Source organism: Stomoxys calcitrans, chromosome 2, assembly GCF_963082655.1.
Source record: "Stomoxys calcitrans chromosome 2, idStoCalc2.1, whole genome shotgun sequence".
In the NCBI taxonomy this organism is placed as follows: Eukaryota; Metazoa; Arthropoda; class Insecta; order Diptera; family Muscidae; genus Stomoxys; species Stomoxys calcitrans.
Window position 1 is genome coordinate 185,190,956 of NC_081553.1, and position 26,255 is coordinate 185,217,210.

General features: G+C 40.7%; 1 long non-coding RNA gene across 1 annotated transcript in view; it reads left to right on the top strand.

Moving 5' to 3' along the window:
- LOC106089471 (uncharacterized) overlaps window positions 1–26,255 on the top strand; it is an 88,521-nt gene that overhangs the window by 11,717 nt on the left and 50,549 nt on the right. The gene's annotated exons all lie outside the window — the stretch shown is intronic.

The following is a 26,255-nucleotide window of genomic DNA, read 5'->3' on the forward strand; positions in this document are numbered from 1 at the left end:
GTCTTAGGCCCATAAAAGCCACATTTATTATCGGATTTCGCTGAAATTTGGGACAGTGAGTTGTCTTAGTTTCTTTAATTTGGCCTTGATCGGATCAGATTTTGATATAGCTGCCATATAGACCGATCACTCGATTTAAGGTTTTGGGCCCATTAAAGTCGCATTTATTGTCCGATTTCGCCGAAATTTCGGACAGTGAATTAGGTTAAGCCCTTCGATATACTATTGCAAAATGGCCTAGATTGGTCCAGATTTGGATATATCTGCCTTATAGACCGATCTCTCGATATAAGGTTTTTGGCCCATAAAAGGTACAGTTATTGTCTGATTTCGCCAAAATTTGGGACAACAAGCTCTGGTCGGTCCAGAATTGGTTATAGCTGTCATTTAGACAGACCTCTCGATTGTATATCTTGGACCCATAAAAGGAACATTTATTGTTCGTTGACATCCTTCTTTTATTTGGCTTTGATCTGTCGAGATTTGGATATAGCTGCCATATAGACCGATCTCTCGATTTAAGTCTTTAGACCCAAGGACGTAATGATTGTCCGATTTTTCTGAAATTTCGATAAATGAATTGTGTTAGTGCCCTCAACATCCCTGGTTTGTTTTACCTAGATCGGTCCATACTTGCATGTAGCTGTCATATAGACCGATCTCTCGATTTAAGGTCTTGTGCCCATAGAAGTCCCATTTATTGTCCGATTTCGCTGATAGTTATTTTAGCGAGTTGTGTTAGGCTTCTCGAGATACCTGTTCAATATATTCCGGATCGGTGTAAATTTGGGTATAGCTGCCATATTTACCGATCTGCCAATTCAAGGTTTTAGATCCATAAAAGGTGAATTTATTAACAGATTTCGCTGAAACTAGACACAATGAGTTGCGTAAAACCCTTTGGCATTCGTACGGAGTATGGTTAAGATTCGTCTATATTTCGATATAACTCTCATATAGATCGATCTCTTTAAATTTAGGGTCTTGGGCCATTAACTGGCGTATATATTGTCCGGTTTCGCTGAAATTTGGTATAGCAAGTTGTGTTGTGCTCCTTGACATTCCTGATTAAGAGGGTTCAGATAGGTCCAGATTCGAATATAGCTGATATATATTTCGATGGAGATTGGAACAAATGATGCATTTTTCACCGTATTATGACGAAGGGTGGTTAATCTTCTCTCTTATATATGAAAGTCATTTGTGTTTGTTTGTCAGTTTGTTTGTTTGTTCCGTATGGATTCAAAAACGGCTGAACCGATTTTCTTGAAATTTTCACAGATTGTGTGTGAGAAATATAGGCAATTAATTTTTTGATATCGGGAGGGGGCGGACGCTCCCCCTATACCCTTTAAAGTACTACCCAGAAATAAGAGTGGAACGACCGGGACAATATGGAATGCAAATGAAAGGTATTCAGGAGTCGAGTACGAATTGGGGGGCTGGGACGGCCCACCCCTTAAAATAGGTTTATTTGACTATCATGACAATATGGGACTCCAATGAAAGGTATTCTGGAGTAGGTTACAAATGTGGTCAGGAAGGAGGAATAGGCTTTATAATTTATTGATAACGGAAGAGGGCCGACCCTCCACCGTTACCCCCAAAAACACCACCCAAAATCAAAAGTGGACCGATAAGGACAATATGGGTATCAAATGAAAAGTATGCGGGAGTAGATAGATTAGTAGATATCTGGCAACAAACTCATGTCGAAGAATAGAGGTCAACCCACACCCACAAAATACCAAAAAAGGGGCACATTAGCCAATAACGGATATATGGGACTCGGCTCGTTTATTCAGTATAGACTGAAAAACGTCAAAACCGATTTTTTCGAAATTTTCGCATATTTTGTTGGTTGGTCTGGAGGGAAACATAGGCTATATAATTTTTCGGTATCGGAAGGGAGACGGACCCTCCTCCCTCTGCCAAAAACACAACTTATAAATGGATCGATCGGGTCAATATAGATATCAAATGAAAGGTATTGGACAGTAGAATACGAATGTGGTATTAAAATTTGAGCCTAATTACCCATCGGGCAGCCCAACCCCAAAACTTCCCCAAACAGACATGTTGGATGTTCATTTCAATATGGAGCTCAAATTACCATGTATGGCATTGTACCTCGCAAATGTCGCCAACATTAAGAGTAGATAAACACTGCTTTGTCCAATGTTCTCGCCAGGATTCGAATGCGTTAAGCGTCATAGGCTACAATGGCACGAATTCGATATCCGCATTCAGGGCGAAGTGTCCCCACCCTAAAAAGATATTAGAGAGAGTTAAAGAAGGCGCAGCGGAGCGGGCCCAGTTCGGCTAGCGAATATTTGAAATGTATCACCAATGCATTACCAAATATTTGCTTAATTGGTCCATTTATTTTTCATGCATCTGTATACAGAAATAGTTTCTACTTCTTCCGCCGTTTTCCAATAGTGTCTGTGGTGCTGATTTTGTGCATTAAATATGATTTAAAGCTAGTAAGTGTCTTTTGAGGTGAGATTGTCTCGTGGATCGTGATTTTCTCGAAAGTCGTGATTTTCTTGTGAGTCATCACAAGCATGAGCATGAATTCATTCACTCACGCTCATGCCCAAAAAATGAATATTTAATCACGTGATTGGGTTTGAACTTCACTCACGAATCAAGTGACTCACGCGTGACGCGATAACACACGATTGATGTGCACACTTCCAAAGGCTATAACAACCATGGCTATGAGGTCACGCAAGGTCTCGGAATGTACGAAAGAGATTAATGCCGTCTCTGAGGATGGCAGAATACTCATCGGATGCGCTGGGAGCATCAGAAAACTTGGTGAATCAAAGCCCGAAAGTAGTAAAAAGGAGATCAGTAGAGCTTCCAGTACCATCACTTATAATGAATGAGTGCGGCAAATGATATCGCGTGTATGGCATGTGGGAAAGATGGTGAGACTTTGGAGCATTTCTTGTGTCATTGCCCGGCTTAAGCGGCTAACAGACACCGGTGGGGACACCATATCAGACATGAACCAACTGAGGGACGCGGTATAAAAAACAATTAAGGATTTTGTAGGTAGCGCGGAGTAATTCCACTTTGATTTTTTTTCGAGATAACTTTTTAGTGTTTAGAGCGCACAAGCCGATTACTGGCTTAGGTGTATGTCCATAGTGTCCTACGGTAGAGACTTGAATAATCTGAAAAAGCTGTTTAATAGTTCCATTGCATTTTGTGTTACTTAATTCACTACAAGACTTATTTAACATAAAATTACTTGGATTTTATTTCTATCTCTTGTCGATAAAAAAAAAGTTCAATAGTTTTGTTTTTTTTTTCATAAAATGTCAACTAAACCCAAATTCTTTGAAAAATAAATGTGCAAGGCTGCCCAAAAGACAGGCGATGGCCATGAATTTGTGAAATTTTGTACTCCATCTTGTTGTGTTGCCATGTTTTGTTCGAAAAAAAAACGAATTGGCAAAAAGTCATCAGATAAGACAAATGCATTCCAAAAGTGCTTATAATTCCGCACCAGCTAACAAAACGCACTCACCACATACACTGTAATGCATTATAAATTGTTACAAATACTCCATATCACCAAGATTAGCGGACTCACACCGTCATTATTGAGAAAAAAAAACAAGTTTTTCGCAAGTTGGGTTTTTTTTCTGGTATTTTCGTTGGTTTTTATTTTCGTGCTGTTTTCGAGCCAGAGCTCTGTTTTTGGGGCTGCGTTCGTTATTAAACTCAATTTAGACAAATTTACAACACATTTACGTGTTCGAAATGCGTAAGATTTTGTTGTACCCGCTACCCTACACACACAATCTCTGGCATTAACGATGTTGACTAGGAAATCCTTACAAAAGGGTCAATGTCATAGGGAAGGAAAATTAGCTGTTGTCCACATAAAAGTGGTGATGGCAACCAGGATTGCGTGGGTTTGTTTTGATAAGCGTACTTAATTTTTAGCATTTCCTGAGTCAAACGTCAAACAAGAAAGTTTAAATGTAAATATTTGAAATTAATATAAATTATTGCCTGATAGCGTCAATCAAAAAAAAAAAAACAAAAAGTGCCGCACATTTTGTGAGAGAGAATACAAAAATTTTAATTAAAATTTGGAATAAATGTTACGAAAACTGTTGACCAAACACGGAATGGCTAAAGTCAGGCATAGCCGTTTATATTATAATTTACACATTTGTTCTATAGATGAAAAGTTATCACGTGCGCTACCACTGTATATATATATGTCCTTAATTTGCAATTAGAATATATTGTGTACAAGTCCTTTATGTATTGGGTTGCCCAAAAAGTAATTGCGGATTTTTCATATAGTCAGCGTTGACAAATTTTTTCACAGCTTGTGACTCTGTAATTGCATTCTTTCTTCTGTCAGTCATCAGCTGTTACTTTTAGCTTGCTTTAGAAAAAAAGTGTAAAAAAAGTATATTTGATTAAAGTTCATTCTAAGTTCTATTAAAAATGCATTTACTTTCTTTAAAAAAATTCCGCAATTACTTTTTGGGCAACCCAATATATATCCACCTTAAATAAGTATACCAAATTTCTATTATTGAGTGTAAATCGCCCCATCCACCTCCGAAATCTGGCGCTTTTGAAAATAGGGTAAGCGGAGGGTCCGCCCATTAAAGTTTGGATGTAAGATCTACTTCATTCTCTTGGTTTTGGTGGTGGATTGTCGTAGCCAAACCCTTTGTCGCGAACGTGGATATCAGATTCATACTCTACTTCCAAAAACCACATTTATGCTACATATGTCTACAATCGGTATATATGTGTACTTTAAGGGGAGTTTATGACGTCAGGCGTCCCTGAAACACTTGGCCATAAAACATATATCAGATTTGAGCCCCTTTTTGCCATATTCCACAAATATGTCCGGTTTGATGGGAAAGGGAGTTTATGCGGTGAAACTACCCCAAACATTTTGCTTCAAAATTTGTCATGAAATTCGTTTTCTATTATCAAATACCTATTATTTCAGTCCCTTAGGCAAACATGGCCTGCTTGAAGGGAGCTTAGGGGGCGGACCCTGAAATAATATCAGCATCGAGCTAGAGAGCGATTTTGTTTGAGCCCCATAATGTCAATCATTTTGAAGGTGACTATCAAGATATTCCGAACGACGGGTCTCGTCCCGTTCCACACTAATTAATCTTTTGTGTATTGGTTATCTACATTCAAAATCATATTTCAAAGCTACCACTTGGGATTACGCATTTTTAAAGACCAACAGGCCCTCCTGTGTCTATCCCAATTTGGGGGTAAAAAGTGTACTCTCCTACCAAAGACCCTTTATTGCTGTCCTATTCTATCCTGATCGGCCTTCATTTATTGTTATACCCACCACTGAAGGATGGGGGTATATTCATTTTGTCATTCCGTTTGCAACACATCGAAATATCCATTTCCGACCCTATAAAGTATTTATTGGGATGCCCAAAAAGTAATTGCGGATTTTTTAAAAGAAAGTAAATGCATTTTTAATAAAACTTAGAATGAACTTTAATCAAATATACTTTTTTAAAACTTTTTACTAAAGCCAGCTAAAGTAACAGCTGATAACTGACAGAAGAAAGAATGCAATTACAGAGTCACAAGCCGTTGAAAAAAATTGTCAATGCCGACTATATGAAAAATCCGCAATTACTTTTTGGGCAACCCAATATATTCTTGATCAGCGTAAAAATCATGTCCGTCCGTCTGTCTGTTGTAATCACGCTACAGTCTTCAAAAATAGAGATATTGAGCTAAAACTTTGCACAGATTCTTTTTTTTTTTTTTGTCCATAAGCTGGCTAAGTTCGACGATGGCCTTTATCGGACTATATCTTCATATAGCCCGCATATAGACCTATCTGCCGATTTAAGGTCTTAGGCCCATTAAAACTAATTTTTTTCCGATTTCGCTGACATTTGGGATAATGAGTTATGCTATGCCTCTCTACATCGTGCCATATGGACCGATCTCTCGATTAAAGGTCTTGGGCTCATTAAAAGCGCATTTATTGTCTGAGTGCGCTGAAATTTGGCCCCTCGATATCTTTGTTGAATTTGGCCAACATCGGTCCAGATTTGGATAAAGCTGGCATATAAACCAATCTCTCGAGGTCTTGGGCCCATAATAGACGCATTTTTGGTTTGATTTCGCAAAAGTTTGATATAGCGGGTTGTGTTGGGCCCCTTGATATCCCTTTTCAATGCAGGCCGGATCGGTCAAGATTTGGATATAGCTGAAATATGTACCGGTATCCCTTTGTAAGGCTTAAGGCCCATAAAAGGTGAATTTTTTTTTACCGATTTTGCTGAAATTAAGGGAGCATTAGGGCCCTCGACGTTCGTACCGAGTATGGTTAAAATCGGTCTATATTTCGATATAGACCGATATCTCAATTTAAGGTCCCATTTAAATCGCCCGACTTAGACCCATAAAAGGTGAATTTATGAGTTCTGTTAGGTCTTTCGACATTCGCACCGAGTATGGTTAAGATGGGGCTTAACTTGAATATAGCTGCCATATATACCGAACTCCCGATTTAAGGTCTTGGGACAATAAAAAAACTTTTATTACTCGATTTCGCTGGAATTTGACATGTTTTCTGGATAAAATGTTTCTAATATTCCTGCCAGGATTCGAACCCAGGCGTTCAGCATCATTGGCGGACATGCTAACCACTGCCTACGATAGCCTATAGTCCCTTTCAAAGCCTTCTTGAATATGGTGGAGATCCGACTATATATAGGTATATCTGTTATGGGTTCATATATCACGTCTGAGGTGATGCGTATCCAAAGTTCGGCCCGGCCGCACTTAATGCCTTTTTAAAACCTACACCACTACTGTGGTACAGGGTGTTACAACTTGGTGAATTTGTTTGTAGCACCCAAAAGGAATAGAGATAGACCCATTAGTAAGTATACCGATCGACTCAGAATTACTTTTTGATTCGATATAGCTATGCCCGTCTGTCTGTCTGTCTCTTTGTCCGTCCGTTTGTCTGTCCGTCTGTCCATGTTAATTTGTATACAAAGTACAGGTCGCAGTTTTCATCCGATATTTTTGGTAAGGGCATGTTTTTCAGTCTAGAGGCAAAGCCTATTGAAATTGGAAAAAATCGGTGGATATAGCTCCCATATATATGTTCGTCCGATTTGCAATAAAACGGCAATAAAATGCTCATTTGTTAAGCAATTCTCATGAAATTTGGCAGAAAGGATTTTCTTTTGACTCTCGACATTACTGGTAAATTTCATGGACATCGATTCAGATTTAGATATAGCTCCCATATATATGTTCGTCCGATTTGCAGTAATAATGCAATAAAATGGCCATTTGTTAACCGATTCTCTCGAAATTTGGCAGGAAGGATTTCCTCTTGACTCTCGACATTAAAGGTGAAATTCATGGAAGTCGGTTCAGATTTAGATATAGCTCTCATATATATATTTCGCCCGATTTTAACCTCTAGGGTCACATCAAGCGCATTTATTGACCCATCATGTCAAAATTTTCCAAAACTCCTTTTTCGACGACTGCCACAGTATCTGAGAAGTTTGATCATAATCGGTTCAGATTTAGGTATAGCTCCCATATATATGTTCGTCCGATTTTGAGAAATATTGCAAGAAAGTGATCATTTGTGTTCCGATTCTTTCGAAATTTTACAAGAAGGATTTTTTTATGACTTTCGATATTACTGGCGAATTTCATAGAAATCGGCCCAGATTTAGATATAGCTGTCATATATGTATTGGGTTGCCCAAAAAGTAATTGCGGATTTTTTAAAAGAAAATAAATGCATTTTTAATTAAAACTTAATCAAATATACTTTTTTACACTTTTTTTCTAAAGCAAGCTAAAAGTAACAGCTGATAACTGACAGAAGAAAGAATGCAATTACAGAGTCACAAGCTGTGAAAAAATTTGTCAACGCCGACTATATGAAAAATCCGTAATTACTTTTTGGGCAATCCAATATATCGCCATATTTTCACCCCAAGAGCCACTGCAAACGCATTGTTTGACCAAAATTTTGCCCAACGCTTTCCTCGACGACTACCACATTATCTGAGAAGTTTGCTCAAAATCGGTTCAGAATTAGATATATTCGTCAGATTTTGGGCAATGTGCAATAATGTTGTCATTTGTCCACCGTAGTTATTACAGTTTGAACATAGTTGCTCGCCGAGGTTCATCAAAATTGGTTCATAGTTGGATATAGCTCTCACATTGTACTTATAGGGTAGGTGTAGGGTATTATAGAGTCAGCACCGCCCGACTTTAGCCCTTCCTTACTGGTTGTCTTGTTCATTCTAGAGTTCTGTAGAGACTTGAATTGACTTACTGGGCCGTACTCTTAGCGGTTAGAATTTCTTTCCGGTCTGACTGGTTCCATACTTCTTTGTCATGTGTGTTAGTTTCATTTTTCTGTACTGTGCGTTATGGCGTTTCTCTAACTGTGTATGTGTCTCCAAGTGAAGCGCGAGTGACTAAAATTGGTAGTCGCGAGCCCAGCTACCTAACCTAGCCTAGATCGTATCTCGCTATTGAAATGGATTTTTACGGAAGTGTTTTTCTACAGGATATCGATTAAAGTGGTAGAGGGCATACAAATATTAGGCCCCAACAAAGTTAATACCGCCTAAATTTGATTTTCATATGAGAAATATTTTTGAACAATGTTTTTAATAGTCGTTATGACTTATTCTCCCACAACCATAAGTTGAAAAAATCGCCATAAGTAAACTTCAATTAAGCGGATTATTCCTAATTGTAATGTTATGTAGGGGGACTTAACCCATGTCTATCTTAATACCAATTCATTTTTACTTCCCTCTCTATTTAGCTATCGCCACCCGGCTGTTGAATGTGCAGACTCACTTGTAAGTGCTACCCAATAGTTACCAGAAACTAAACAAAATAACCATTCATCATTGAACAAGAGTTTGGTTGGTTCACATTTTATCGCGGTTTTAGCTCTTTGCGTGGTCAACTCGGAAAACGCGTGCCATACTATGTCATGGCATTGGTTGGCAACAACAGCAGTAAAAAATCAGTAAGGAAAGACAAAAGTCGGGCGGTGCCGACTATATGATACCCTAAACCTACCCAACACCTACCCTACACCTACCCTACAATTATAAATTCGGGCAATATATAAATATATATGTATATGAGAGCTATATCTTAATCTGAACCGACTTTTGAACAGATCGGTTACAAATTGTGTTTATTACAGCCTTATAACTGTAAATCAGGCGATACATATATATGGGAGCTATATCTAAATCTGAACCGATTTTGGTGAAATCTCGCAGATATGCTAAGATCAGTAACAAAATAGTCTGTGCCGAATTTTGTGCAGATCGGTTGAAAATCGTAGTTACTACGGCGATTTAAGTGCATATCGGCCGATACATATATATGGGAGATATATCTAAATCGGAACCGATTTTGATGAAATTTGCAGTTATGTTAAAACCAGTAACAAAACAGTCCGTGCCAAATTTTGTGCAGATCGGTTGAAAATTGTAGCTACTGCGGCCATTTAAGTACAAATCGGGCAATACATATATATGGGAGCTATATTTAAATCTGAGCCGATATTGATAAAACTTTGCAGACATGTTAAGAACACTGACAATCCGTGTCAAATTTTGTGGAGATCGATTGAAAATTGTAGTTACTACGGCCATTTAAGTCCAAATCGGGTGGTACATATATATGGGAGCTATATCTAAATCTGAACCGATTTCGATGAAATTTTGCAGTTATATTAAGATCAGTAATAAAATAGTTCGTGCCAAATTTTATGCAGATCGGTTGAAAATTGTAGCTACTGCGGTCATTTAAATGCAAATCGGGCAATACATATATATAAGAGCTATATCTAGATCTGAACCGATTTTGATGATATTTATCAGATATGTTAAAACCAGTAATAAAACAATCCGTGTCAAATTTTGTGCAGATCGATTGAAAATTGTAGCTACTACGGTTATTTAAGTGCAAATCGGCCGATACATATATATGGGAGCTATATATAAATCTGAGCCGATATTGATAAAACTTTGCAGATATGTTAAGAACACTGACAAAACAGTTGCAGATCGGTGGAAAATTGTAGTTACTACGACCATTTAAGAGCAAATCGGGCGATACATATATATGGAAGGTATATCTAAATCTGAACCGATGTTAATAAAATTTTGTAGTTATATTGAGAACAGTAACAAAACAGTCTGTGCCAAATATTGTGCAGATCGGTTGAAAATTATTGCTACTGGGGCTATATTAGTGCAAATCGGTCGATACATATATATGGGAGCTATATCTGAATCCGAACCGATTTTTACCAAAATCAATAGCGTTGGTCCTTAGGCCAAGAAAGGGACATGTGCAAAATTTCGTGATGATTGGACAACAAATACGACCTGCACTTTGATTACAAGAATACATGGACTCACAGACGGACAGACGGACAGTCGGACATGGCTAAATCGAATCAGAAAGTGATTCTAAGTCGATCGGTATACTCATCAATGGGTCTAGCTCTTCTCCTTCTTAGCGATGCAAACAAATGCACAAACTTATAATACCCTGTACCACAGTGGTGGTGTAGGGTATGACAAGTAAAAACGTGCTAAGTTCGACCGGGCCGAATCTTATATACCCGGCCGAATCTTATATACCGGGCTGAATCGTATATACCCTCCACCATGGATCACATTTGTCGAGTTCTTTACGCGGTATCTCCTTTTAGGCAAACAAAGAATAATGGAAAATAATTGTTATGCTATTGGAGATACATATATCAAGTTATTGTCCGATTCAGACCTCAAGTAAATTGAATGTTGAAGACCATCGTGTAAGTCATTGGGTAATATTTCAGTCCATTCGGATAAGAATTGCCCCTTGTAGGGACTCGAGAAGCATATTCGGGAGATCAGTTTATATGGGAGCTATACAGGCTATAAATCGATTAAGACTACAGTGGACACGTATGTTGAAGGTCATGGGAGAAGCTGTTGTACAAATTTTCTGACAAATCGGATAGGAATTGCGCCCTCTAGAGGCTGAAGAATACAATATCCCAGATCGGTTTACATGGCAGCTATATCAGGTTATGTATCGATTTGAACCATATTTATTGCATTGTTGGAATTGTTGGAATTCATAACAAAATACTTCATGCTAAGTTCCAGCCCAATCGGATAAGAGTTGCGCCCTCTAGTGGTTCACAAAGTCAAGATCCAAGATCGGTTTATATGGCAGCCAGGGACGTAGCAAGGGGGGGCCCTCGGGCCCGAGCCCTTTCCAAAATGATTTAGTCTAAAAAAAAATGATTTTGTCTAGAGTTTTTCTAAGGCAGCTCTACTCTTGGGTATTTTTCTTCGTTAATGCGAACCTGGGCACACGGAGCAGCAGTAATAGCCGTTGTCTAGCGTTCGAAGCCATTAACACAACTTCCAAAAAATATTTGCACTGTGTTGGCTATCAATAAAAAATTCAGCTCTGATTTTATGACCAAATGTCGCCGCCGATGTGTTAGGGTCCATGCACAATTTTCAAACAAGTAAGAGCGTGCTAAGTTCGCCCTTTGTCGAGTTCTATGCGCGGTATCTCTTTTTAGGCAAACAAAGAATATGGAATAAGAACTGTTATGCTATTGGAGCTATATCAAGTTATAGTCCGATTCGGACGATAAATGAATGCTGAACATTGTAGAGGTCATTGTGTAATATTTCAGTTCATTCGGATAAGAGTTTCGCCTTGTAGGGGCTCAAGAACCAAAATCGGGAGATAGGTTTATATGGGAGCCGTATCAAGCTATTGATCGATTCAGACCATATTAGACACGTATGTTGAAGGTCATGAGAGAAGCCGTTGTACAAAATTTCTGCCAAATCGGATGACAATTGCGCCCTCTAGAGGCTCAAGAAGTCAAGATCCAGATCAGTTTATATGACAGCTATACCAGATTATAAACCGATTTTAATCATACTTAACACAGTTGTTGAAGGTGATACCAAAACACTACGTGCAAAATTTCAGTTAAATCGGATGAGACTTGCGCTCTTTAGAGGCTCAAGAAGTCAAGACCCAAGATCAGTTTATATGGCAGGTTATGAACCAATGTGAACCATAATTAGTGCAGTTATTGAAAGTGATACCAAAACACCACGTGCAAAATTTTAGTCAAATCGGATGAAACTTGCGCCCTCTAGAGGCTCAAGCAGTCACGACCCAAGATCGGTTTATATGACAGCTATACCAGTTTATGAACCGATTTGAATCATACTAAACACAGTTGTTGGAAGTGATACCAAAATACTACGTGTAAAATTTCAGTCAAATCGGATCAGACTTGCGCCCTCTAGAGGCTCAAGAAGTCAAAATCCAAAATCCGTTTATATGACAGCTATACCAGATTATGAACCGATTTGAATCATACTTAACACAGTTGTTGGATGTGATACCAAAACACTACGTGCAAAATTTCAGTCAAATCGGATGAGAAGTGCGCCCTCTAGAGGCTCAAGAAGTCAAGACCCAAGATCAGTTTATATGGCAGCTATATCAGGTTATGGACCAATGTGAACCATACTTAGCGCAGTTATTGGAAGTGATACCAAAACACCACGTGCAAAATTTCAGTCAATTCGGATGAGACTTGCGCCCTCTAGAGGCTCAAGAAGTCAAGACCCAAGATCAGTTTATATGACAGCTATATCAAAACATGGGCCGAAAAGAATTCGTGCAAAATTTCAAGCGACTAGCTTTACTCCTTCGAAAGTTAGCGTGCTTTCGACAGACAGACGGACGGGCATGGCTAGATCGCCTTAAAATGACATAACGATCGAGAATATATATACTTTATGGGGTCTCAGACGCATATTTCGAGGTGTTACAAACAGAATGACGAAATTAGTATACCCCCATCCGTTTGTGGAGGGTATAAAAAAACATTGAGGTATCTTCACCAATTTTACAGTAACAAGAATTTTGGCAATTTTCGATTTTGAAAAAATGTGGGGTCGTCCCCCCTCCCCCTTCCCCCTTCCCCCCCTCCCCCCTCAATAAATTCCTGGCTACGTCCCTGATGGAGCTATAGTCCGATTTGGCCCATTTACAATGCCAACCGACCTACACTAATAAAAAGTATTTGTGCAAAATTTCAAGCTGCTAGCTTTACTCCTTCGAAAGTTAGCATGCTTTCGACAGACAGGCGTACGGATGGACGGACGGACGAACGGTCGGACGGACTGACGAACGGACGGACATGGCTACATTGGCTTAAAATGTCAAGACGATCAATAATATATATACTTTATGGGGTCTTAGACGCATATTTCGAGGTGTTACAAACAGAATGACGAAATAAGTATACCCCCTTCTACTGCGGAGGGTATAAAAACAGCAACGCATTTTTGTGCGTTTGTGGTATTGTTGCGTCGCGAGCAAAAACTCTAGTGGTATTTTTGAGCCAGAGCAGCTTAGCACTGCAATTCTTTCACATTGGACAACTGAAATGGTGGTCATGGCATTAAAAGTTTCTATTAGGGATTTTTATATTAGCAAAACTGTTGTTTCTTTTTCGCTCTCTCTCCCTTTTTCTGTAAAATGGTAAATGTTCATCGGCATGAGCACAGCATCAGAAATGACCTTCAGAGGGTATTGCGTTGGAAATAAAAAAAATTTTAAATTTCTCGTTATCCTTTAAGACAAGTTAACAAGGAAAAGAGAATTTGTTGTTGGCTTAAGCAAAGCTGATTTTTAACAAGTAGAACATAATAAATTCTGCATTAAATATGGAAAAATAAAGCAAACTTCAATGATATGAAGAAGATTTTTTTTGCAAACAGGGAAAAGCCTACACCCCATTTCTTTCTTTTGCTGCCTGTAAGAAGAATACAAAATATTATAGCGATCGGTACCAACAATCCATGACGACATGTTGTTCAAAGTTGGATGTACAACTTTGTAAGGGATCTAGTTGACGATTTTAGGTCCTAGAATGAGATTCCTAAACAAAGTACGTAGCATTTACGGTTAAGACATGAACTATACCCTACGCCAGAACTGTGGCTATGATGAAGTGTATGGTTCGCCTCAGAAATTCTTCCTGAGAATTTCTGTCCATCTGTTTCCTTATCCTTTCTGTACCGTTTGTCTGTCCGTCGTTTTTTTGTAATGATTTTCTTTATATCACTTTTTTTAGCTCAACGACGAATGCTATGAATTTTGATAAAAATCGTTTCAAATTTAGGTATAGCTTCCACATATGTTTCATCCGATTTATAGATATAACAATATAACATACATCTGCAAGAGAGCCATTGGCAAAAGTTGGGGACTTAAGGCTTTGCTCATGCACAGGGCATATACTGCAGTTGTCTGGCCTAAAATGCTATATGGTGTTGTAGTCTGGTGGACGGCGCTTCAAAAGTCCGCCTATTGTTCAATACTCAGCCGGGTCCAAAGGATGGCTTGTTTGTGCATCACAGCTGATATGAGGACGACACCACCTGATGCATTGAATTTAATGCTACATCTAATGCCCCTGGACATTGTGGCTACCCAAATTGCAGCGACCACTGCCGTGAGGTTAAGGGGCCTTTCTCATTGGTCATGTGGTGGGTACGGACACTGTGTTTTTCTTGATACAATATCAGATGTACCAGGCAGTGTGGATTACACCCTACCTGAGCCGCTTTTTGATAAAAAGTACTTTACCACTATTCCTGATAGAACCGATTGGAACTACGATATCCCTGGTAACAGAAGTTACATAGACTTGTATACGGATAGTTCCAAACTAGAAGACCGGGTTGGCTTTTAAATTTAGGAATGATCACTGGAGTTTTATACATACTGCACAATTAAGAATGAAGTGGAATGGTTACGACAATGAAGATTGACATTAATATCTTCTCAGACAGCCAAGCACCCAATCTATATCTAAGAAACCAATTTAAAAACCTTCCTCGAGGGACGCAATCCTCTCAATGAGATGGGTGAAAATTTTAAAAAATCAACTGTTCTCGGAGCCGACCCACAGAGATACACCAGGGAAGTGTAGAGAAGTTGACATACCAGGGGAACTTACTTCTGTGGATATGCCTTTGGCGAGCTTAGTTTCAGGATCAAGCCCGAAGGGCAACAAATGATAGATACTCACAAAGGGGAATTGCGAACACTTCAAAATTATGTCGCCCAATCTTGACTTGAAGAGGTCTAACGCTTTGCTGTCGCTGGCTAGAACAAATGTCTCTGTTTTGCAGAAACTGTGAGTACGTCGAGAAAGTATTGGCTATTGACCATTTGCTGTGTGTGTGTTCTGCGCTTGCAGTCTGAAGTTATTTCACTTTAGGTTGATTTAGAGGATGTGAACTTTCACAAGGCTTTTTAAAGGGATCTGGATGGTTCAACGGTAAGAATTAGAAGGGATCATTCTTCTCCTGTTCCTGTGGTATTTCTACGGAAAAAACCTTCTGAGTCTGATGGCAGATAACAGTACATATGTTCCTCTGGCCGAACGCAGAATAGCGTTCCAAGCGCCTCGATCTTCTGCCCTCATTCTAAAATCTCTGACACCAAGTTTCGAGTTGCCTCCCACAACTTGATCTTTCCTGATCGGGCTTTTGGTATTCCTGGTTTGCGTGTACCACCGTGTTTGCCTTCAAAAGACTTCGTTGCCGGAGCTTCTTTATCCATTCTGACAACATAACTAGGACAAAGCAGCCGTTGTATTTTGATATTTGTAGCTATGCTATCGTCGTCATAACGCTCATACAGCTCGTGGTTCATACAACGCTTATATGAGTATTCTCCATTAACGCAAACTGGTCCATATGTTTTACGAATAACCTTTCTCTCAAACATTCCAAGCACTGCCTCGTCTGCTTTCACATGTCTCAGAACCGTATAACAACAAGGGTAGTATCAGTATTTTGTATAGTATGATCTTCATCTGGAGAGATAGCTGTTTCCCAGTATTATTCTTCGCTTTATTTCAAAACTGGTGTCATTCTTTTCGGTTATGGCGGTGCCGAAGTAGATTTAGTTGTTAACTGTCTCAAAGTTGTGGTTTCCAACTTTCTCCATTTTCTTTATCTAGTTGGTTGTACAGGGCGTTTTGGGAGTTGAAACCATCAATTCCGTCTTGTCTCCATTTACTGCCAGACCCATTTTCACTTACTCTCTCTCGATTCTTTCAAAGGCTGCAGTTACTATTTCCGGTGACCGATCTATGATGTCGATGTCGTCGGCATAGGAGAGTAGCAGGTGTTCTCTTGTGAGCAGTGTGCCTTATATTTTCACATCTGCATCTCGTATAATCTTCTCCAGCAGGATACTAAAGAGATCACACGATAGGCTGTCTCCTTGTCTGAAACCTTGGATGGTTCGGAAAGATTCTTTCCTCTTCTTACCTAAGTGTTATCCTGTAGAGTCTTATTAATTTTGCAGGGATACCAAACTCAGACATGGCTTGAAATAACTTTGAACATAAGAGGGTATCGAAAGCGGCTTTGTAGTCAACAAAGAGATGGTAGGTGCTGATTTGTCCTTCTCGGGTCTTTTTCAGGATTTGGCGCAGTGTAAATATCTGTTCCAGGGTGGATTTACCAGGTCTAAAGCCGCATTGATTGGGCCCAATTATCTCATTGGCTTTAGGTTTTAATCTTTCACACAATACGCTCGAGAGTATCTTGTTTGCGATGGGGAGGAGACTTATTCCTCTGAAGTTGGCACATTCCGTCTTGTCTCTTTTCTTGTGTACGGGACATAGTATGCTGAGGTTCCAATCATCGGGTATGAGTTCTTCTAGCCAAATTGCACAGATAAGCTGATGCATACGCCTTATCAGCGTGTCGCCTCCGGTCTTAAATAGTTCAGCGGGCAACCCATCGGCTCCTGCTGCCTTGTTGTTATTGAGTCGGGTCACTGCTACTTGGAGCTCATTCTGAGTAGGAGGTAAACCTTCTATACCATCGTCATTGATTGGCTCTGCGGAATCCTCTTCGCTGCCATCGTCGGACACTAGCAGTTGGGTAAACTTTTCTTTCCATACCTCCAGCACACTATCTGAGTCGAAAGCACGCCAACTTTCGAAGGAGTAAAGCTAGCCGCTTGAAATTTCGCACAAATACTTCTTATTAGAGTAGATTAGTTGGGCCAAATCGGTCCATGTTTTGATATAGCTGCCATATAAACCGATCTTGGGTCTTGACTTCCTGAGCCTCTAGAGGGCGCAATTCTGAAATTCCAATTTGACTGAAATTTTGCACATAGTGTTTTGATATCACTTCCAACAACTGTGCTAAGTATGGTTCAAATCGGTTCATAACCTGATATAGCTGCCATATAAGCCGATCTTGGGTCTTGACTTCTTGAGCCTTTAGAGGGCGCAATTCTCGTCCGATTTGACTGGTGCACGTGGTGTTTTGGTATCACTTCCAACAACTGTGTTAAGTATGACTTAGATCGGTTCATAATCTAGTATAGCTGTCATATGAACCGATCTTGGATTTTGACTCGAGCCAATAGAGGGAGCAATTCTCATCCAATTTGGCTGAAATTTTGCGTGAGCTGTTTTGAATGACTTCTTATAACTGTGCTTAGTATGGCGCAATTCGGTACATAAGCTGATATAGCAGCCATATAAACCGATCTGGGATCATGATTTGTTGAGCCTCTCGTGGGCGCAATCCGATTTGGCAGACATTTTGTACAACGGCTTCTCTCATGACCTTCCACCAAAGGTCTGAATCGATCAATAGCTTGATACATTTCCCATATAAATCTATATCCCGATTTTGCTTCTCGAGCCCCTACGACGCGCAATTCTTATCCGAATGAACTGAAATATCGCACATTGACTTCTACAATGTTCAGCATTCTTTTATGGTCCGAATCGGACTATAACTTCATATAGCTCCAATAGCATTCAATATTCTTTGATTGCCTAAAAAGAGATATCGAGCATAGAACTCAACAAATGCGATCCATGGTGAAGGGTATATAAGATTCGGCCTGGCCGAACATAGCACGCTCTAACTTGTTTCGCATAAAAGTCTCCCAGAAAGAATTTAATGTCATGTGCGGGACAGTGATCATGTTATCCTTCTAGGCGCACATAGAAAATATCCTTGGTGTGTTCGCCCTTGTCATCCGTCGGGGCTAGGACGCAAATAAGGCTGATGTTGAAGAATTTGGCTTTTATGCGGATTGTGGCTAGCCTCTCATCCACCGGAGTAAAGCTTGAGACAAGGTGTTTCAGTCTCCGACTACCCACAAGACCACAGCCAAATTCATGCCTCGTGTTATGGCAGCTAAAGTATAGTTCGTCACCGTTTGGTGTTGTTGTGACGCCATTCCCGGTCCATCGCACTTCCTGTAAGGCGGTCATATTTGCCTTGTACTTCTTCAATACATCCGCCAGCGCGTATACTGCACCTTGTCTGTAAAGAGTGCGGACATTCCAGGTGCAAATCCGTAAATCATGGTGCTTTCGTCCTTTTTTTGTTTGCTGGGTCGTCTACGTTGGTGGGTCCGTTTTTTCTATTATTTTTTTTTTTCTCAGAGTGATTCTTAGAGTATTCCGGGGACGGGTTACTAGCCCTGCGCTCCAACAACATGGTTTTTGTGGAATCGCACATCCCTCAATGTCGCGAGCCGCTTACTCCAAGATCCGACGCTCGCCTCCAGCCGCCCTTAACCTGGGAACAGACGCTGATGTTGGTCATTGGTTATTTGAAGGCGCCAATAACTCGCCTTGTCATCTCGAGTATCATTGGCACTCAGTATTTAATTAACAGCCAGTGTTACCCCCTTGCCCCCTACTGAGACTCTCCTCTCGAAATCGCTGACTGCCCGCGGCCGCATTTGAAGCTACTCCGCATAAAAACGAAGCTTTCCACTATCAGCAACCTGTGGTCGAGCCCTGTATCTTTCAGCTAAGCTTCCCGTGATAACGGTGGACATCACGAGAGTCGGAGCTTAAAGTTCCAGCCTATGTGGTGCTCATAGTTATCTTGTGTCGGCCGGGCGTCTTCAACTTACAAAGATTTAGTGTTAAGCCTAGCTACCTAAGCGCAAAGGTCACCGTAGCACAGAGATTACCATGAACACCTATGAATCCTGGAGAGAACATTAAAAAAAATTATCATCTGGGGTTTTTTCCCTTCTAATGCTGGGGAAGTTTGTGAGGTACTTTCCCTTTTGGTATGGCAGCAATGTAAAAACTTCTCCCCAAAGAGGTGTCGCACTGCGACACACCATTTGGACTACAAAAAGGAGGTCCCTTATCATTAAGCTTAGTACATGATTCGCTCAGCACTCATTGATATGCGAGAAGTTGGCCCCTGTTCCTTAGTGAAACGGTCATGGGCGTATTTGCTTTTTTAACTAAAATTTAAGGTAGTTAGTAGACTTAGCCCCATTTTGAATGACCCATTTTAATTGAAAGTGATTTAGATTGATTCCGATGTTTATTTTGTTCATTTAAATTTATTTCAAGAAGTTATCAATTAAACTTAGAACTATTTTGAAACAATCTTACCCAAACTAATTTATGTTCTCATTTAGAACACCCCTATAATTCCCCTTGCTGTGGTGTCAGTGCTATTTACAAATACTTTGTCGGAATCTTATTATGTCACTGCTGGGAGCTTGCAATTTTCATAAACTTTTCCCTTTCATGCGTTCTCTTTATTATTGAATAAAGTGTGTTTTTGTGTTCAACGTAATTCTGGCATCTTTAAATCCTATTACAATGCAACATTACATTCCCCCTGCTTGGTGAATGTTTACAATGCAATGACTTTTATATACACCCCCAGTACTTTTAAATGCAAAGGCATCAACATCAGTGCTGACTCCTTTCATGCATTTCGCCAATAATTTATGTTCCTCAGTGCAAAAATATACAGAACCACAATATTAAGTGGGTTCCGGGAAGAGAAATTGTAATAAACAAAAACATTCGGGCGGGCAGAATATTGGTACTCTCATGGATTCTGCAAACAATTTTACACTAAAAAAAAAGTCGTCCAAAAATTTAAGAGTTTTCCTTATTCGTAGAATTTTAGCAATGAAAACAATCCAAAGAACCAATACTTTAGAATAAGGTTGCTATCTTTAAATTGAATTTCCTATTTACTAACGGACAAGATCATCCGTTTCAAATTTTGAACGCTGATTGATTTTTATTTGACCTCATAGTTGACTGTCCAGTTATCATTACAAAACAAATAAAAGCGTGCTAAGTTCGGCCGGGCCATGGATCGCATTTGTCGAGTTCTTTTCCCGGCATCTCTTCTTAGGCAAAACAGGATATAAGAAAAGATTTTCTCTGCTATTAGAGCGATATCAAGATATGATCCGGTTTGGACCACAATTAAATTATATGTTGGAGACCTGTGTAAAATGTCAGCCAATACGAATAAGAATTGCGCCCTTTGGGGGCTCAAGAAATAAAATCGAGAGATCGATTTATATGGGAGCTGTATCGGGCTATAGACCGATTCAGACCATAATATATACGTATGTTGATGGTCATGAGAGAATCCATCGTACAAAATTTTAGGCAAATTGGATAATAATTGCGACCTCTACAGGCTCAAGAAGTCAAGATCCCAGATCGGTTTATATGACAGCTATATCAGGTTATGAACCGATTTGAACCATACTTGGGACAGTTGTTGGATATCATAACTAAACACGTCGTGCCAAAATTCATTCAAATCGGATAAGAATTGCGCTCTCTAGAGGCTCAAGAAGTCAAGACCCAAGATCGGTTTATATGACAGCTATATCAGGTTATGGAGCGATTTGAACCATACTTGGCATAGTTGTTGGATATCATGACAAAACACGTCGTGCGAAATTTCATTCTAATCGTATAAGAATTGCGCACTCTAGAGGCTCAAGAAGTCAAGACCCAAGATCGGTTTAGATGGCAGCTATATCAGCTTATGGACCGATTTGAACCATACTTGGCACAGTTGTTGGATATCGTAACAAAACACGTCGTGCAGAATTTGATTTCAATCGGATAAGAATTGCGCACTCTAGAGGCTCAAGAAGTCAAGACCCAAGATCGGTTTATATGGTAGCTATATCAGTTTATGGACCGATTTAAACCATTCTTGGCACAATTGCTGGATATCATAACAAAACACGTCGTGCCAAAATTCATTCAAATCGGATAAGAATTGCGCCCTCTAGAGGCTCAAGAAGTCAAGACCCAAGATCGGTTTATATGACAGCTATATCAGGTTATGAACCGATTTGAACCATACTTGACACAGTTGTTGGATATAATAACAAAACACGTCGTGCAAAATTTCATTCAAATCGGATAAGAATTGCGCACTCTAGAGGCTCAAGAAGTCAAGACCCAAGATCGGTTTATATGGCAGCTATATCAAAACATGGACCGATATGGCCCATTTACAATACCAACCGACCTACACTAGTAAGAAGTATTTGTGCAAAATTTCAAGCGGCTAGCTGTACTCCTTCGGAAGTTAGCGTGCTTTCGACAGACAGACAGATGGACGTACGGACGGACGGACATGGTTAGATCGACATAAAATGTCACGACGATCAAGAATATATATACTTTATGGGGTATCAGACGAATATTTCGAGTAGTTACAAACAGAATGACGAAATTAATATACCCCCCCATCCTATGGTGGAGGGTATAAAAAAAATTGTTGCATCTAAATCTAAACATTTTGCGCTTTCAGTAAATATACCATTCACTCCTCCCAAGGAGACAGGTGCCATTGTAGGTATCTTGTATCTACTGGTGAAAAGAACTATTTCTGTCTTTCACGGATTTACGGCTAGACCACTTTCGGTAACCCATTTCCCTGGCGGTCGTAGATCTTCCTGGCAAATATCTCTAATAGTTCTGGGAAACTTTCTCCTTACTGCAATAGACACGTCATCTTTTATAAATTTTTCTTCCAGAAGGAGCAGACAGTACTCCTCCTTGAGGGTTTCCTCCGCTGACTCACTTTTTTGACCTACAGATCCCAAGCCCAAGCCAATGCATCTTCTAGTAAGCAAGTTATTAATATGAGCCGGAATATTTCCGGCGTTACTACAAAAGGAGGCTGACTATCTGGCGCCTCATCTGGTCACTATTTTCACATCGTGCCTAGAACTTGCATGTACTTCGCAAGCCTGGCAGGTGGCAAGGGTGGTATTTATACCTAAGCCTGGCAAGGCAAGTTATGCGACACCAAAGGCCTGCAGACCCATAAGCTCAAATACACAAACAGCATACCTATTTCAAGGAAAGGTCGGTGGAGTCTGCCCTGTACGAGGTTGCGCATAAAATAGAAGAATCCTTCGATGCCAAGGCGATTCAATTGGCGGTTTGCATTGACATCGAGGGGACGTTTAACAATGTGCGGACCGACACATTGATCCAATCCTTCGACCAGTACCGGGTGGACCGGGTCCTTAGAGACTGAATGAACCATGGAGGAAATGGCACAGGCCAAGCCGCAGGGTGGGCATTTTATCTCCACTCCTTTGGATGACCACCATAAATAACCTATTACGGATGCTGACTGAGGAGGGATTTGAACCCGTCTGCTATTCAGACAATGCTATAATACTTCTTAGGGGTAAGGTTACGAACCAGCTATGCAGAAGGGTCAAAAGAGTTTTGCATATGACTGGGCTAGACCCAGGGGTCTTTTTTTCTCCACCAAACTACTGAGGCGTAAGAAAGTATTGGCCTAATCAGGCTCCTGTAGAGCTAGTGGACTATCCTCGGATTCAGGCCCCATTTCGAGCATACGGCCCATCTACATAGTGCCCAAAATCTGTGAATCTTCTCGGTACGCTCCTGAATGTGACAATTCCAATTCAGTTTCCTGTCCAAGATCACTGCAACGTATTCGACCCTGTCGACATTCAGGAGCGTACCGAGAAGATTCACAGATTTTGAGCACAATCTAGACGGGCCGTAGACTCGAAATGGACCTGAATCCTAGCTGAATCCACTAGCTCTACAGGAGCGTGATTAGGCCAATACTTTCTAACGCCTCAGTAGTTTGGTGAAGAAAAAGTGCGACATACAACTGGTTCAGAGAACATGTTGTCTTGGCATAGGCAGAGTGATGAGGTCCACGCCCACTGGGGCACTGGAGACTATTCTGGATATCCGACGTATTGACATACAGATTAAGTGTGAGGCAACCACTGCGGCTATGAGACTTAAGGTGATGGGCGTCGGGATTGAGGAAAGGAGCAGCTCATATCATGGCGGTATACTCGAGGTGACGTTAGGAAACCTGGAAAGAAGGGAAGAGGTTTCCGATCGGATAACTGAGAGGACACCTGAGGTGGGGTGCGAGGCACTTCAGCCAGAGGCACAGGCTTGAATTGACGATACCCTAGTATTTCCATCTTGCACATCATGTTACACGAATGGATCAAAGTTAGAGGACAGAGTGGGCCTGGGGGTCGACACTGATAACCCAAGGACTGAGATCTCTTTTAGACTGCCTGACCATAATACGGTGCTGCAGGCGGAGATCCGGGTGATCATGGAATGCGTGAAGTGGTGTGGTGCTAACGCGAGAACGTCGAGTGTGAACGGACACTACGGACAGTAAGATGACCATAAGGACAATAACAACCAGGACGATAAGGTCACTAACAATCTTGCAGTGTAAAAAGGAGATTAACGACTTCTCTGAGGATGGCAAAATCCGCATCGTTTCGGTGCCGGGCCATAACGAAGTATGGGGGAATGAAAGGGCTGACGATTTGTCGGTGAAGGCCAGAGGACTGCCATCAATAAACTTGGTTAACCCGAAGCCTTTCGGGTCGACGCAGTCCGAGTTTAGGCAGTGGGCGACGAATGCGGATGCAACATTGTGGAACAACGAAACTGTTGGTAGGACGGCGAAAATCCTATGGGGGGATCCAGATCGTGAGAGGACGATGCTATTACTGAAAGGAAGTAAGAAGGAGGTCAGTATAGCTGTTGTTATCATAACAGAACACATAGGACTACGAGTTCGCTTGTGCAAAATGGTTGCGGCAAGTGATAGCATGTGTAGGGCATGTGGGAAGAATGATAATAAGTTCGAGCATTTCCTATGTCATTGCCCAGCTTTGGCAACTAGGAAAGTTAAGGGTTGGAGGGGGGAAGAGGGAGTAGTGTTTATTGATATTAGTCTTAAATTTCTGAACGTCAATGTCGGTGGGAAAGACATTAGCCGGAAGTCGATTTCACATACGAATGATTCGGGCGAAAATTAGATTTTCTCTGTAATGCATGGTCCGGTCGACTGGCCAATCGGGTGTGAGTTCCTGGCAAGTCTTGTATTCCTGGTGAACATCCTAACATCAGGGAAAAGAAGGCGAATATCCCTGGAACACACGCCATGAAAATTGCGATAGAGCAATACAACGCAATCCACATTCCGACGATGTTCAAGGGAAGCAATAGAGTTGAATACCCTACTGTCCCCAATCAACACCATCGCTCTCCCTTGAACCCCGTCAAGTAGCTGCAAGGATGATTTTGGAGCTCCTGCCCATATATGAGAGTTATATTCCATTCTCGGCCTGATGTAGGTAGTATAGATATTGAGAAGATCAGAACAGGTGAAATATTTCTTGCACTGCTTAAGAAAGCCCAAACACTTCAATGGTTTTTACGACACTTCGATTACGTGTTCTATCTTCATGCCCAGAACATCAAGAGAATCTGACTGCTGAATATCTATACCGTCGATAGATATCGACGATTGAAGTGGGTCAGTGAATCGCTTGTGAGACAAGAAACAGCACTGCGTCTTCAGTGCTTTAAAGTCTACTCTATTCATTCTACCCCACTCGGAAATGGCCAACAAATCCTGGGAGAGCGTCTCATCCATAATGCGCCTCCTGTCGACAATTTCTTGAGGACTGGGCCTATGGTTGAATGTGAATATGAATGACACCGACTACTGTCATCGGCAAATGAGTAGATTGGATTCGAAGTCTGACCCAATAGATCGTCAATGAAAATAAGAAAAAGGGAAGGGGAAACGACAGAGCCTTGTGGCACACCTGCGGTCTATGTATACTCATCTGATGAGAACCCATCTACAACAACTCGAATGATGCGATCTCTGCAATAGCTCGATATAAATCGAACAAAGTTATTACCGACACCAAAAGCGACAAGCTTTGATAAAAGTGCACCGTGTCAGACCCCATCAAATGCCTTGGAGATATCCAGAGCCACAACCTTACTCTCACCAAATTGGTGGATAGAGCGACTCCATCGTTCCGATAAAAATGCCATTAAGTCTCCCGTAGAGCGATTTCTGCAGAACCCCTACTATCTGCCGCTAAGAAGGCCATTGGAATCTAAGTATCTGACAAGATGATGGTTAACCATACTCTACATGACCATGGAGAGAGCGGAGCATATCGCAATTAGCTGGTAATTCGTAGGGTTCTTCGCCCCACATTTCTTGGGGATGCGCTGAACGTTCGCAACCTTCCAACGCGAGACAGTCAGTAACTTTATCTACCTAGGCATCGCCGTAACCGAAACGCATGACACGCCTTATCAGCGTATCGCCACCGGTTTGAAATAGTTCAGCGGGTAACCCGTCGGCTGCTGCTGCCTTGTTGTTTTTTTTTTGGTAGGGTCACTGCTACTTGGACCTCATTCTGAGTAGGAGGTAAACATTCTATACCATCATCAGGGATTGGTCTTGCGGTACCTCTTCGCCACCAACATCGGACACTAGCAATTGGGTAAAATGTTCTTTCCATATCCTCACCATGTTATCTGTGTCAGTTACCAGATTTCCTTCTTTGTCTCTGCAGGAGGATGTGTCTGCACCAAGGCCATCGGTTTGATGTTTAATTCTTTGGTAGAAGGAGTAGCAGACAGACTACAGTGGTACGAATTCGTTATACACATTCAGGGCGAAGTGTCCTCACTCTTAAAGGATATTAGAAAGTTAAAGAAAGCGCAGCGAAGCGGGCCCGGTTCGACTAGTACATATATTGATTGTCCGAATTTAAATTTGTAGGGTAGGTGTAGGGTATTATTGGGTTGCCCAAAAAGTAATTGCGGATTTTTTAAAAGAAAGTAAATGCATTTTTAATAAAACTTAGAATGAACTTTAATCAAATATACTGTAACAGCTGATAACTGACAGAAGAAAGAATGCAATTACAGAGTCACAAGCTGTGAA